This window comes from Cupressus sempervirens, chromosome 4 (assembly GCF_028749045.1).
Source record: "Cupressus sempervirens isolate cs-2001-9-10 chromosome 4, ASM2874904v1, whole genome shotgun sequence".
Classification (NCBI taxonomy): Eukaryota; Viridiplantae; Streptophyta; class Pinopsida; order Cupressales; family Cupressaceae; genus Cupressus; species Cupressus sempervirens.
Genome location: NC_143121.1, coordinates 705,061,826 through 705,076,065, shown reverse-complemented (window position 1 = coordinate 705,076,065; position 14,240 = coordinate 705,061,826). Strand labels below are relative to the sequence as shown.

General features: G+C 31.7%; 1 pseudogene; it reads left to right on the top strand.

Moving 5' to 3' along the window:
• The first annotated feature begins 10,927 nt into the window (after positions 1-10,927).
• LOC149563209 (DExH-box ATP-dependent RNA helicase DExH12 pseudogene) lies at positions 10,928-12,356 on the top strand (annotated as a pseudogene).
• The last annotated feature ends 1,884 nt before the right edge of the window (positions 12,357-14,240 follow it).

Sequence of the window (14,240 nt, the reverse complement as noted above, 5' to 3'; positions counted from 1 at the left end):
ATTGGAAAGAATGTAACAGAGACACTATGGAAAATGTTTGATGGAAGGCATGACAGAGAACAAATTGCTAAAATTTGTACTGACATTCATGAATCCAATCATGCACTAAAAGTTTTCATTGAATCAAATAGGAATGGAGACGCATAAATACAAGTGCCCTTCCTTGGTTATTAACGGAGCAACAAAGTGATGCATTAAAAGAAGTCATAAAAAAAAAAAAAAAAATTCTAATAGGATTTGCTGCAAATATAAGCACTCTTCTATCAAAGAAAGGTGATTTTGGGCCAGGGTTGAAAACACATGATTGGCATACCTTCCTGAAAGTAAGTTATGTTTTCTATTTACAGTATATTTGTAAGATTGAATGTAGTACCAATTGCATTATTTAATAATAAATTGAAATGATCATTTTTTAATGATTGCAATTTGTCCTACCTCTATCCCTTCCACAATAGTTTGACAACAGTATTAAACAAGTTATATATGATCTTGGAAAATACATGAGGTTAGAAGTGTTTTTTCTTAGATCTGTAGCTTTTTATCTGAAATCTATTGTATAATTTTATTTGAGATCTCCTTTATGTGTTTTTGCATGTTGAATCTCTTTTAGGTGGTTATCATCTAAAGAAATTGATAAAAAAGATATAAAATATTGGAAGAGAAAAATTCCACAGCTTATGTGTGAAATGCAAAAGGGTTTACCTCCAACGTTTTTCAATGCTCAAGAACACTACCTCATACATCAAGTTGAGGAGATTGAATTGTGTGGACCTGTACAAGCTAGATCAATGTGGATGATTGAGAGGCACTTGAAATTTATGAAGGGCTTGGTTTGAGAAAGAGCAAGTCTTGAGGGTTCTATGATAGAGGGATATATGATATACCAGACCATGGTGTATATTAGTGAATATCTTCCAAAGTTTGCAGCAGGTATCCATGTAGATCGCATTTGGGATCCCAACTGTAATGAAAAATTTAAAGTAGAGTACCTGACAGGGAAATGTAGATTGAGGAGGGTGAGAGGTAATTATAATTTTTTTTTTGTAATTTAAAAATTCTTATCTATCACCAGTATATATAAGTTGTTTCTAACTGGTGTAATTGTCTTCTTTATAGTTGGTCATGAGTGGGATGCAGTACATTTGTATATTGCAAACAATCTTGATTGGATGATAGTATGGATTGAACAGTCTCAAGAAAATGGTTGCTCATTAACATGGGACTGTGTTACATCATTGATTAAAAAAGCTCATCGTAATGGAGATCCCAATGTTATACCAATGGTACTTGATCTAACATATGGCTTAAGAGATACAAAGGTATGCATAAGATTACTAATCATGAGACATAAGTTTAATATCAACTCACAGATCAATGAGAAGATTCTTGACATCTTTGAATAATTGCAGGTTAAACACCATAAAGCTATGTACTACCATGGCTATAAATTCCACACAAAAAAGTGGAATTTACAAGCTGTGGAATTAAAAAATCAATTGATTGCATCTATTGAGGAGAAATTTGGGAAAAACATTTTTGAGACTGGCTTACTTCTAAAAAGAGCAGCAAAGCATATAAAGACTCTGAGATTAATATAGAAGGGCTCTTAAGGATAACCCAAAGTACAACCTATTGGAATTAAAGATAGAGTAATTGAGAGGGGTGGGGGGGGGGGGGGGGTGAATTAGTTACTCACAAAAATTAATCCATAAATCCCTTAGATGTCTTAATGAACTAGTTACTGTTAATACTTGGTAAACAACTGCTGCAACTCGCAATATTAAGCTATTACTTATTCTTTAGCATTCATACATGTAACTGAAAATAAAATGAACACAAGAGACACCAAATTTAATGTGGAAACCCAATATGGGAAAAACTACCAAGTAACTAGTCACCAATTTTCACTCTTCTGAAGTGAGCCCTGTTAGGAGCCAACCCTGTTAAAGGTTACAATACACACTATTACGTGTGACCTTGTTAAAGGATTCAATCAAGAGGTCTTTAGAACAATTCAACTGAACTATTATCTTGTTAGAGGATTTACAAAATGGCTGTTAAACCAACTCTGTTAAGAGATTTGAAATCACTGCTACAATAGTTAGAAAGAAACAATGAATTGACCTGAACAAGATGCAACTAAATTTGCTAGATACAGGTCTCTGTTTAGCATTATTAGATCCTTCTTGATCAAATATGACTCTGCTGCTCCTTAATGATCTCTGATCATTCTTCAAATTTGCTTCCACAATAATCAGTCTTCATATCATATTAACTTCACATATCTCCACATCCTACAACTTTGAATTTGCAACTTGACTTCTTACTTATACCATTCAGATTGTCAAGTTGGCTCATTTACATGTTACATTAACCAATAAACCATTCATCAGTTAGCTTCAGATATTATTTTTAAACAAATAAATGTCCTTTACTGGCTGACCTTGCTTAGTAAATATTGCTTCCAAGAATTTCCAGAGTTAACCTTCTTGACTCGGTTAACATTACAATATCTTAAAAATCCTTTGGCTGGCGAGTTTACTTGGTAAGAACTGCTTTTACCAAATTACCTTTAATGACTGAGTGAACTCAGTAAGAACTATTTCTATCATATTTTCTTTGATTACCGAGTGAGCTCGGTAAGAACTACTTTCATCATATTTTCTTTGATTACCAAGTGAGCTTGATAAGAACTAAATTCCTTTGATTACCGTGAAGGCTCGGTAACCAACTATCTATTGGCTTGCTGACCTTCTCAGCTCAGTAGACATTGTCTATTGTCTTGCTGACCTTCTCAGCTTAGTAGACACTATCTATTACCTTGCTAACCTTCTAAGCTCGGTAGACACTGTCTATTGCCTTGCTGACCTTCTGAGCTAGATAGACACTGTCTGATGACTGATATGACATTTGTGTGACATCAAAGACAATACACAATTGAACAATTGTATCCAACACAACCATCGTCCTATGATTCCACCGATGGAGTGGAATGAAATAATAGAAGAGGCAAAGGAGAAAAGGCTATGTGAAGATAGAGATAATGAAGTAGCACAGGGCAAAAAGAGGTATGTCATTATAGTATTAAGTACATTGTAATCATGCAATAATTATTGATATTTGTAAATATATAATCTAAAATGTTTGAAATTGTTCATAGATTGTAGGACACATCCGTGGCTACAAAAGCCAGAGTAGAAAAGGTTGGCCAATACAAACTTAGCTCTGGTGGTTATATGAATCTACAGTCTTGACTTGTAAGTAGAGCAATTAATTTTGTATTTTTTTTTAATATAATGTTGCAAATAGTTTTGTTTAATGAAACCATACATGGAAAATTGACATTATCAAGCAAAAAACACAAGGCACAGATTTCAATGTGGAGGTCACAGATGAAGATAGAAAAATTGCCTTGAAGGAAGGCTATAAAGTTGTGGTTGCATGCCTACGTGAAGAATCTATAAGCCTTGCCCAAGAATCTAGTGCACCAAATGATATCTCACAGGTAAATTGGTCAGATGAAAAGTAAATGAAATTAAATAGTTGAGAAGATTCTTTTTTGGTATTAGTTTTAAACGTAAATTGACTACATAACAATGTGCATAACATTTTACTGTAGCCTTTATATCCTACCACATAACCTGCTCATGATGAAGGCCATGATGTGTATTATAGTAGTGGAGGTATTAATTTTCTATTGGAAATTAATTATGCAATTATGAATACAATTTAACATCTTCAATTGGAATTTGATGTGTATCCTTTTTTTGAATATTTCAGAGCATGTTGAACATCATGCTGAAGGAGTGGACCATGTTCCAAGTGTTCAACATGTTGACACAGTGGCAAATCAAAATGTTAATGTACATGATGTGGCATTGTTAGGTAAGAAAAATGCATTTTATGTTATACTGATACTTAATTACAAACTTGTAATAGTTAGAAAAAGAAAAAGAGTATGCCAATTTATCCCATTCACTTGTTCTTGCAACAGAGCCCCCTTTAGTGCAATAACCTCTTGCTCCTCCAAAGAGAAGGAGCCATCATAATTTGACATTACACGTGCCAGAAGAGGAGGAGAATGAAGTAGATATGGGTGCTCCTATGAGTGCTTATCTTAAGAGAGCTCAGAAAAACAAAAAAAGAAATGATATTTTAAAAATATTCTTTGATAAACCTTGTTGGATAATGAAAGAACTTTGTTTTAAGTAATTATGTATGAATGATGCGTATTAATACATATTTTTATTTTATGTTAATGAATATTTTTATGTGTTAATGAAGTTTTGATTAGCATTGTGTATTAATGAATTTTATATCATATTAATGAATGTTATGTGATTGTATTGATTGAATGTTATAGTTCATACATGGATGAATGAATGAAAGAAGTATGTAATTAGATGATAATGGGTACTTTAGATTGATGTTAGGGGGAGGGGGATGAGGCCAAATGAGCTTCCACCTTTACATGGTTGGCCTTGTTAAGTAGAGAATATTATAGTATTATTGAAACCAAGTGAAGCTCAAACTAACATAAAATGGACACTTTGCATGTCATAGGTCTAAAATGATCCACAAATACTGCTGCCCATAACATAAAATGAAAATGTGATATGGGATTTATGTGTGGCTACCTACAATGTTTGATATTTGATCATTTTGTTCCCTTTATATATTTACCCTTTTTTTTTTGCCCTCAGCAATAGTTGTTAATAATGATATTCTGAACTATGCATTAGGTGACTTAAATGACCATTATGGGTAAATACTACAATATCATTCTAATAGAAATGGTTGATCAAAGATTCATCTCCATCTTTGGGGAAGAATGCTGACAGGATTGCTGATGAGGGCAGATGCTTGCTTGTGAGTGAGCTAGGTTCTATAGCTATATGTCTCTTGTTTTTCTTCTTGATGTTAGCTCAATTGTTGAGGTGAATTGTGTTTATAGGCTAGGTCTGTTTAAAATCTTTGATTAGAATTGTCCTACTTGTGAGATTGTTTCCTTTGGTTATATTTTGGATAACTAGTTGAAAATGTTCAACTATTGTGGGTGCAATGTAGAGAGTTTTTTTTAACTCATTTGTTAAATGTGTTGATCGTGAACTTCTTGTGTTTGAACTGCCCTTGACATCAACAATAGTATTTATTCAGAATATGATAATAGCTTTATCAAAGTTTAAGAATTTGTGGTAATATTTAGGTCAATAAGTTATAGCATAATACAAAGTAGATGAAATTGTGAATTTTCTATGAATATTTTGCAAATCTACTAAATTAGAGGGCTTTATTAATACCAAAGACCCTATCCCCAGTATGTCAAGTGTAGGCTCTAATATGACAAGACTAAGGACCCTGAGTGTATATTATATATATGCCATATATTTGGTCAATATATCCAGCTCAAAGCTTCAGGCTAAACTCTTCATTCTACCATCTGCATTCAACCTTAAGATTCATGGCACTAAATTTTGTTTTAAGGTTGCATTACCATTTTAATATGAATAATGACACAATATTTTATTAATATAGTTTAAAAGGATTAATATGGTTCTATCTTTTTATGGATATAGAAGTTTTAGGCTTCATATATATATATATATATATATATATATATATACATATACATATACATATATATATATATATATATGTATATGTATATATATATATATGTATGTATATATATATATGTATGTATATATATATATGTATATATATATATATGTATATATATATATATATGTATATGTATATGTATATATATATATATATATACATATATATATGTATATGTATATATATATATACATATATATATGTATATGTATATATATATATATATGTATATGTATATGTATATATATATATATGTATATGTATATGTATATATATATATACATATAGATATGTATATGTATATATATATATATATATGTATATGTATATGTATATATATATATATATGTATATGTATATATATATATGTATATGTATATATATATATATGTATATGTATATATATATATATATATATGTATATATATATATATATATATATATATATATATATATATATAATCTATGTCTTGCATTGACATACCCAGATTGTACCCTGACTTCTGTTGCTCGACTAGAAACACAGGCTTAAGAAGGGGTCGTTATAGTGATAGTCATGCATCTGCCAATGACCATATATAAATTGATACATGTAACCTTCTTCAAATATTTTTGCATCACTGAAAGTTCTTAATATTTAATAACTGTGTGCAATCTAATTTTGTTTAACAGAGTTCAATCACATTTTATAAAAAAATTGACTTGGCAATTTGAGGGCCCTCTGTTAATAATATATTCCTTTCAATAAGCATGCTTGAATTGGGCAACCCAAAATTTAATAACCGAAAATTTAATGGTAGATATTGGGTATTTTATGGTGAGCTGAATCAATTCTTGAAGTTTCAAAAATGGGTCCTCTCCAAATTTGCCACTTCTCATATAGATCAGTTTCTGTAACAATGCTTGGATTGGGAAAATGAAGGTATTACTTATCCATCCAGTCTTTCTCAATGCCCCCCACTTCTTAACAATATCTTTATCTTTTTACACACATACACATCTCCATGCATAAGAATTTAGAAGGAATCCCCTAGAAGGAACTGAACTTATGATACAACTTTGAAGAACTTCGATTGTGTACTTGAAGGTGCACAGATTGCATAAAGCAGGTATTATAGCACAAGAAACTATTTGTTACTTCACAAGGTGTATTTGGACTTGTTTGAATGCATCTTATTGTCACTTAGTTTATTCAATCAGATATGATGGAAAAATCACCTTCGATGGCTATTTTATTTTGGGGAAGTTGTATCATTTGAACATTTCAATTCAAGTATGTTAATGGCAAGAGATCATTAGGAAAATCTTATCTTCCTTAGAGGCAGAGGACTCATTCCCTATCATATGCACCATTGCATGCTCCCAGTTCACACACTCTTTACCATTCTTCTATAATGGATAAATGAACTTACATATTCATTCTCTATCAAGAGCTTTCATTTACTGAAATTGAATTATGGGTGCTCCAAGAGTCAGAGCATTCTAATTTTATCTAATTTTTTAACATTTCAAGTTGTGTAGATAATTTAGAAAACTGAATCTAGTAACAACTTTTGTGCCATATGATAGATATTATGTTTTCTATTATTCCAAAACAATGTTTCAAGAACAGAAATGGAACAAAAAAATTCAGCAAGCCATGAAAGCCACCATCTCAAAGTTCTAATCCTTGTCTCAAAGTTCTAATCCTTGTGGGTATCATCTTTGCACTATTCCTTATTGGAGCCATCTTGCTATTTGCATATTATAGTTGGGCGCACAAGTGAAATTCATATCTAGTTCATCCACCATCTCAAGTTCAAGCATATGAAAGACAAGTACACATTGATGGTTTAGGTTTTCTTCTCTTTTCTTAATGGTTGAAAAACTTCCTGTCAGATCCTCTTCTATAGATGTTAAGCTTACAATTTGTGAAGTTTGAATAAGCATCATCTTAATCTCTTTATGGGATTCAAGGCTGCAGATACATCCATTAAAGGAATTTTTGGGAATTCTTATTGTATTCCCTTTTTGGTCCCAAATGGAATTAAAAGTAGTTTACTAACAAAACTTTGAACCAACTTGTCTTTTCAGATGGTAGTAAGGGAATATCACTTGGGTCGTTGATTAATCGTTGAGCTCTTTCCAAATTACAAAGAGGAGAGAATGTGCATTTGCAATCAATTACCTTGCTTTGCATGAGGCAACAAATAATTTTAGTAGTTATAATCTTCTGGGAAAGGGTGGTTTTGGTTGTGTATATCAAGCCCGATTCCATGATGGATTTTGTGCTGCTGTGAAGAAGTTGAATGGTGATAGACAATAGGTAGAGGAAGAATTTTAGGTATGTAAATTAAAATTCTAATTGTCTACATTAGCCCTGTTCTATCAATGTTTTTCTTTGGGATTCATGACATGGCTTAACTTTTCTATAATAGTGAAGTCACTTTTCTTGTTTTGCTTTTGAATTGATGATTCAATAATGATGATATCTCTTTTCTTGTTTCACTTTTTGGTTTAATGACTAATAATTCTGGGATCACTTTTCTTATATCATTTGTCCAAATATCTTAATATACAAACTTGGTTGTTCATGTTGACTCTAAATGCTTCAATAGTATTGAAGTGTCTATGTTAATAATTTTTTTCATGTTGTCCATGGCTAACATTTTTCTTTTCTAATGGAATGTTACTTCAAATGTACTACATTGAGTCACTGACTACAAATTTTAATTGAAATAACTTTTGAATATATGTAAGAAATTATTGTTCCAATGTGTACTCTAGAAAAATTTGTTAGGAAAATTCATCAATGTTCCTTTCAAAATCCAATTTAACTACTTCCTATGGATTTTATAAGTCTAGTTGTATCGAGCACTAACAAATTGATATTTTGGTGTAATGGCAACAACATTTGTAACAAGTGGTATCAGAGCTTGGTCTCATTTGAGTCCTTTCGATTAATGTCAAAGGCTAGATTGGTTACAAATTGGTAAGCACTTCCCTCAGAATTTGTAACATGATCTAACCACTTCTAATAAGAATGCCACCTTCATGAAAACTCACAAAGATGTTATATTATATAGCAACACCACCCTTACCAGTGCTCCACCATTGTTCACCCAATGTCCCTCTGCCATCTCAAAATTTAAACCCTCGATCCATGAAACCCTGCATCCCTGCATCTTTTGTCAATAAATTATTGTTGAGATTATCGATTTACTACTCAATGCCTCTTTTGAGATTCATGCCATGGATCAGAATAAATCTACCATTTCTATCTGACATTAATAGTTCAAATTTTTGATGCAACAACAAATACTTATAACAAATATATGTAGTTGTGGAAAACACATAATAGCTTTGGTTTTTTTTTGTCTTGAGACATATTCTTGTCAAAGAGTTTTCTTGTTTTCCACATAGTCAATTTTCTTGTTCATTGTGTTGTTAACAAAAATAGTGAGAAGCGGTTACAAGGGTTTGTTCAAAATTTATTCTGATGGGAAGAGTAATGGGTTGATTGTATTTTTTTCCACATGATCATTACATCCTGATCTGCTCTATTCATTGGCATTTTCTTTTCCAATCTTCTTCATCACATTAAATCTTTAGCAATATTTGTTTTCAAGTGAGATTCTATACTCATTTATTATTCTCTTTCAATTCCTAACCTTATCCCATTTTTATTCACTTTCAATTCTAAATAGGTTCAATAAGCCTCCTAAAGAAATTATGGGCTGTTAAAACTTCTAAATAGACCATCCTTTGTTTTGACATTGTTTTATCTCTTTTCTTATGCCTATTCATTTAGTTTCAGTGAAAATGGTTTGAGCCAATAGTGATAATGATTTGAGCCAAGAGAAGATTCTAATGATTCTAATGATAATGATTGGTTGATGTATTTTTTAAATGTTGAGATGCATATACTAATGAATTTTTGGTTGATGCAGGCCAAGCCATAGCTGATAGGCAGGTCAAAACTTCCAACTATTGTGGTTCTTTTGATTAAAGAGTTGCTGAACTTGAAACATCTTCAGCAAGTATGTTGCATGAAAAATATTTCTTTTGAAGGGAATTGACATTATTTTTTAAAATACATTCAGTTTATACAATTTTACTCATGTTTTGGTGGATAAAAACTTAACGTTCTTCCACATTTCTTGCCCATTTTATTGCATATCTAAAATAAGACATAATCTTGCCATTTTCCAATAGCTAAATATCTTTAACTGTGATTGGAATTTGGCATAAAATGTATTTTTAAGGTTAGACTGTTAGCTAGTTCTAGTTGATCGCCATTGGAAAATTAGAGGTGCTAATCCTTTCATTGAAGAGAAAATTTATAGTGCACTACAGATCATCACACTTACCCAAAAAAGTTGAGCCAAACTCTGAAAGTCCCATTGAATCTATAGAAGGAAGAGAAGAAATTGATTATCTAGATTGAAAGTCATTGTCCACTTCATAATCTTAGCAAGAAGAACATCATAAGTGCTTGTGAACCAAGTATTTATGATGAAGCAAGAAGGAAAGAAAAATGAAAAAATGTGTTCAATTGAGAGATAGACATTGGAAAGAAAGCCATTGATTATAAAAAGTATTAAGATCAAGTTTTAAAATAATGTTTTAATGGACAAGCATAAAGCAAGATTAATAGCTAAAGAGAAACAAATTGAAGATTTAGGAATCTTTGCTCTAGTTGCAAAGATAATTATGATGAGAATGTTGACAGTGCTTGTTTCCAATCATAGTTGGAATATCCACCAAATAGATATGAAGTACATTCCTAAATGAAGATCTGAAAACCCAATTTTGTTAGAAAAGAAAAGGAACACATGGTATGTCACTTGAAAAGACACTATATGATTTGAAACGAAATCCATGACATTAGTATTCAAAACCAAATAAGTACTTTCCCCAAAGGAAATTGATTTTTTAAAGACCCAATTTATACATCAAGAAGTCTAATTGCACATTATTGTACCTTCAAAATTTTGGTCGTAGGGTATTGGTCATAGCTCTAGAGGTTGATTTTCTAATTATTGTAAATAACTTATATGTGAGGTGAACAACTTAACTATGATGGGGTCAAAAGAAATCTACTCAAATCTATATGGATTGTTTCATGGTTTCAGATTCTCTCATTTATTTACTTTGAGCTATGATTGTTCAATTCTATTATTGACAAAAAAAAATTAATCATAATGCCTAAGGAAAATTTACTCAAATCTGTAGTTCTTTCCTAGTTTTAGATTCTCTCTTTTATTTACTTTGAATTATGATTGTTTAATGCTATCGTCAACCCAATAAAAAAAAATTCATCATAATGTTCACTTTGGTAGAACAACAACTTGTAGCCCAGTTGTTTAGTGCAGGGGCAATTCAGGTGTGCATTGCAAGTAGTTCAATGAGTTGGGGATTGTCTTTGTTAGCTCATTTGGTTGTTTTCATGGGTATATAGTATTATGATGGATAGGAAAATTCTCACACAGACTATCCTATAATTGATCTTCTCCAAATGATGGGGTGTACTAGTAGAGCTCTGCTTGATAATACTATAAAGTGTGTAATTTTATGCCATGCACCTCATAAAGAATATTATAAAAAAATCTTATATGAGCCATTTCCCATGGAGAGTCATCTAGATCACTTTCTCCATGATTATATCAATGCTGAAGTTGTCATGGGTACTATTGAAAGTAAGCAGGATATTGTAGACTATCTTACTTGGACATTCTTCTATCGAAGACTCACATAGAATCCGAATTACTATAATCTTCAAGGTGTCAGCCATAGACATTTGTCAGACCACCTTTTTGATCTTATAGAGAGTATGCTAAGTGATTTGGAATCAAGAAAATGTGTTGGCATAGAAGATGATATGTATCTTTCTCCTTTGAACCTAGGGATGATAGGATCTTACTACTATATTAGCTATACCACCATTGAACTCTTCAGCTCATCCTTGTCTGCAAAGACAAAGCTAAAAGAGCTTATTGAAATTCTTGCTTTTGCCTCAGAGTATTCACAACTTCCCATATGGCTAGGTGAAGAACAAACAATAAGAAAATTGATAAATCATCAAAAGTTTGCTATTGACAAACCAAAATATACCGATCCACATGTAAAGGAAAATGCATTGTTGTAAGCTCACTTTTCAAGGCATGTCATAGCTGGCAACCTAACACTAGATTAGTGAGCTTCTTTTTGTTAACTAGCTTCTTCAAGCTATGGTGGGTGTTATTTTTGGTAATGGTTAGTTCAATCCAGCTCTTGCAGCAATGGAATTGAGCCAAATGGTTACACAAGGTCTTTGGGACCGTGATTTTGTCCTATTACAGCTTCCACATTTCACCAAGGAACTTGCTAAGAAGTGCCATGAAAATTCAGGGAAAAACATTGAAACTAATTTTGATTTAGTTGAGATGGAGGATGATGAAAGGCGTGAATTGTTACAAATGACAGATTCACAGCTATTAGACATTGCTCATTTTTGTAATCACTTCCCAAACATTGATTTGGCATATGACATAGTTTACAGTGATAGTTTAAAAAGCAATCAGCTACTGGCCATTAAGAGGGTATTGCTCCAAAGGAAGACTAAAGTCAAGCTTGGGTTTATTGCACCTTTAGAGCTTGGAGAGAAGACATATACACTATATTTCATGTGTGATTGATAGCTTGGGTGTGATCAAGAGTACACTTTCATAGTCAATGTCAATGAAGCTAAAGATGAACAAAATGCAAATGAATGAATGTTATTTACCGAGTACCATAGTTGTATAAATTTTACATGAAGTTTATATGGTCAATATATGATGATGGAGAAAGATTGTGTGGCAAAACTCTGCAACTCAAATATACGGGCTCACAGAATAAGTTTCATCTAGTAACTTGAATGCTTTTACCATGGGTTTCAGTGATACATTATTTCAGTTAAATATTTGTTAATAAACAACTCTTGCCATTGGCTTCACCAATCTATGATTTCAATACAACAAATCATTACTAATGCTAATATTAAGATCAATTGTGGCATGCTTGCATTTAATGCAACCCATTACTTGGGAATCAAGACTTTAGCAAACTAGCTAAGTGCACTTGTGGTTACTATGTTGAGCTTGTAATAACTTAAATAGTTAATATTATTTTCATAGCATAGAAGTATCTGGAACCCCCCCTCAATGACCAAATTTTTCTCATGTTCCTCTTTGTGAAAATACTTGAACCTAGAAAGGACCTTGTCCAAATTTACTAAGTCCCTTATAGAAGGATAGATATTGAAAATTGAAAGAAAACCTTTAAATTCTATTGGAAAATTCTCCTGATAATCATCATATGGGATGGATGGAATGAAAGAAACTTAGTAATGGAATGAATGAATAGTAGTAATATCAAGACAATTTGATATTTAATTAGTTAGTTTAATTAATTTCTTAGGCAAAATATATGAGGAACAAAGACATTGCATTAGTGTAGACTATAGTAAATGACTTGGATACTTACATATTGGGAAATTTGTGCTTGTTTCAAATTGAAACATTTAAGGCCCATTGAATTCTCAAGCATTACTAGAAGAAGTAAAGCAAAAAAAAGATTAAGATATTTGAAGCTTGATAAGTAGGAGATATTTTACACAAGAAGTCAAATTGTGATCTTACTATTAGGATTTAGTTGTGTGTTTTTGAGGCAAACAAGCATATTATGATTTAGCAGGCAGGTTTATATTAGAATTATAGTTTATAAAATATCTTAATATCATACGTTTGTAATCCAAAGTTGAGTCCCAAACATCTTTGTTGGTATTTGTACTTTTGAAGTTTTCTTTTGTGTACATTTTGCACTGTATTAGTTGGTTTTCTAAATAAAAATTGGTTCCCATATTTAAATTTATTCTCACCTGAGAACTCAATAGTGTAATTCCAAGGAGTTTTAGGTAGGAATTGTAACAAAGCAAGCATGTGTTGAATCAATTTTATCAATTTCTATGGAGTTTTATACTGATCTGAATTATAACGTTCATGAGAATCCAAAATATTTGTAGTTTTCTAAACTGAATTTCTATAAAATGTGCTCCAAAAAAGTACTTTCGAGGATGAAAGTGATGATGATATAGATCTAGATGAACAATTTGGTACTTCAAGCGCTACACCAAAAGTGCTAGAAGAAAATGTTAGTGATGATGAGATTGTTGAATAAGACATTGAACATGACAATGAAGGAGTTGTTGAACCAGACAATGACCCCCCATAGAAAGTAAGGCTTCGATTGATAATATTTTCTATTGAAAACTAAAATATGTATGTCATAGTACATTCTGAGTCTAAGTTAGTGTTGCTTTTGGAGCTTCTACATGATTGATGATGTTAACATCAACTCCTTAATTAACATATGTAGTTACTGACAGATGGGAAATCCCTCTATTGAAGTAATTGAAGAGCAATGAGATTCTACCCAAGCAGCCAAGGGCAAAGCAATGGAGACAATGTCAAATGGTATAACTCTTTACTAATAGAATTCGTAGAGTGGCTGTCATATATTATTTCTGGAAGGGTATCACATAGATTACCTTTTGCATTTTTTCTAATCTCAGAGTTTCTTAGGTGATTTAGAAGAGGCTATAAACCATCTTATAGATC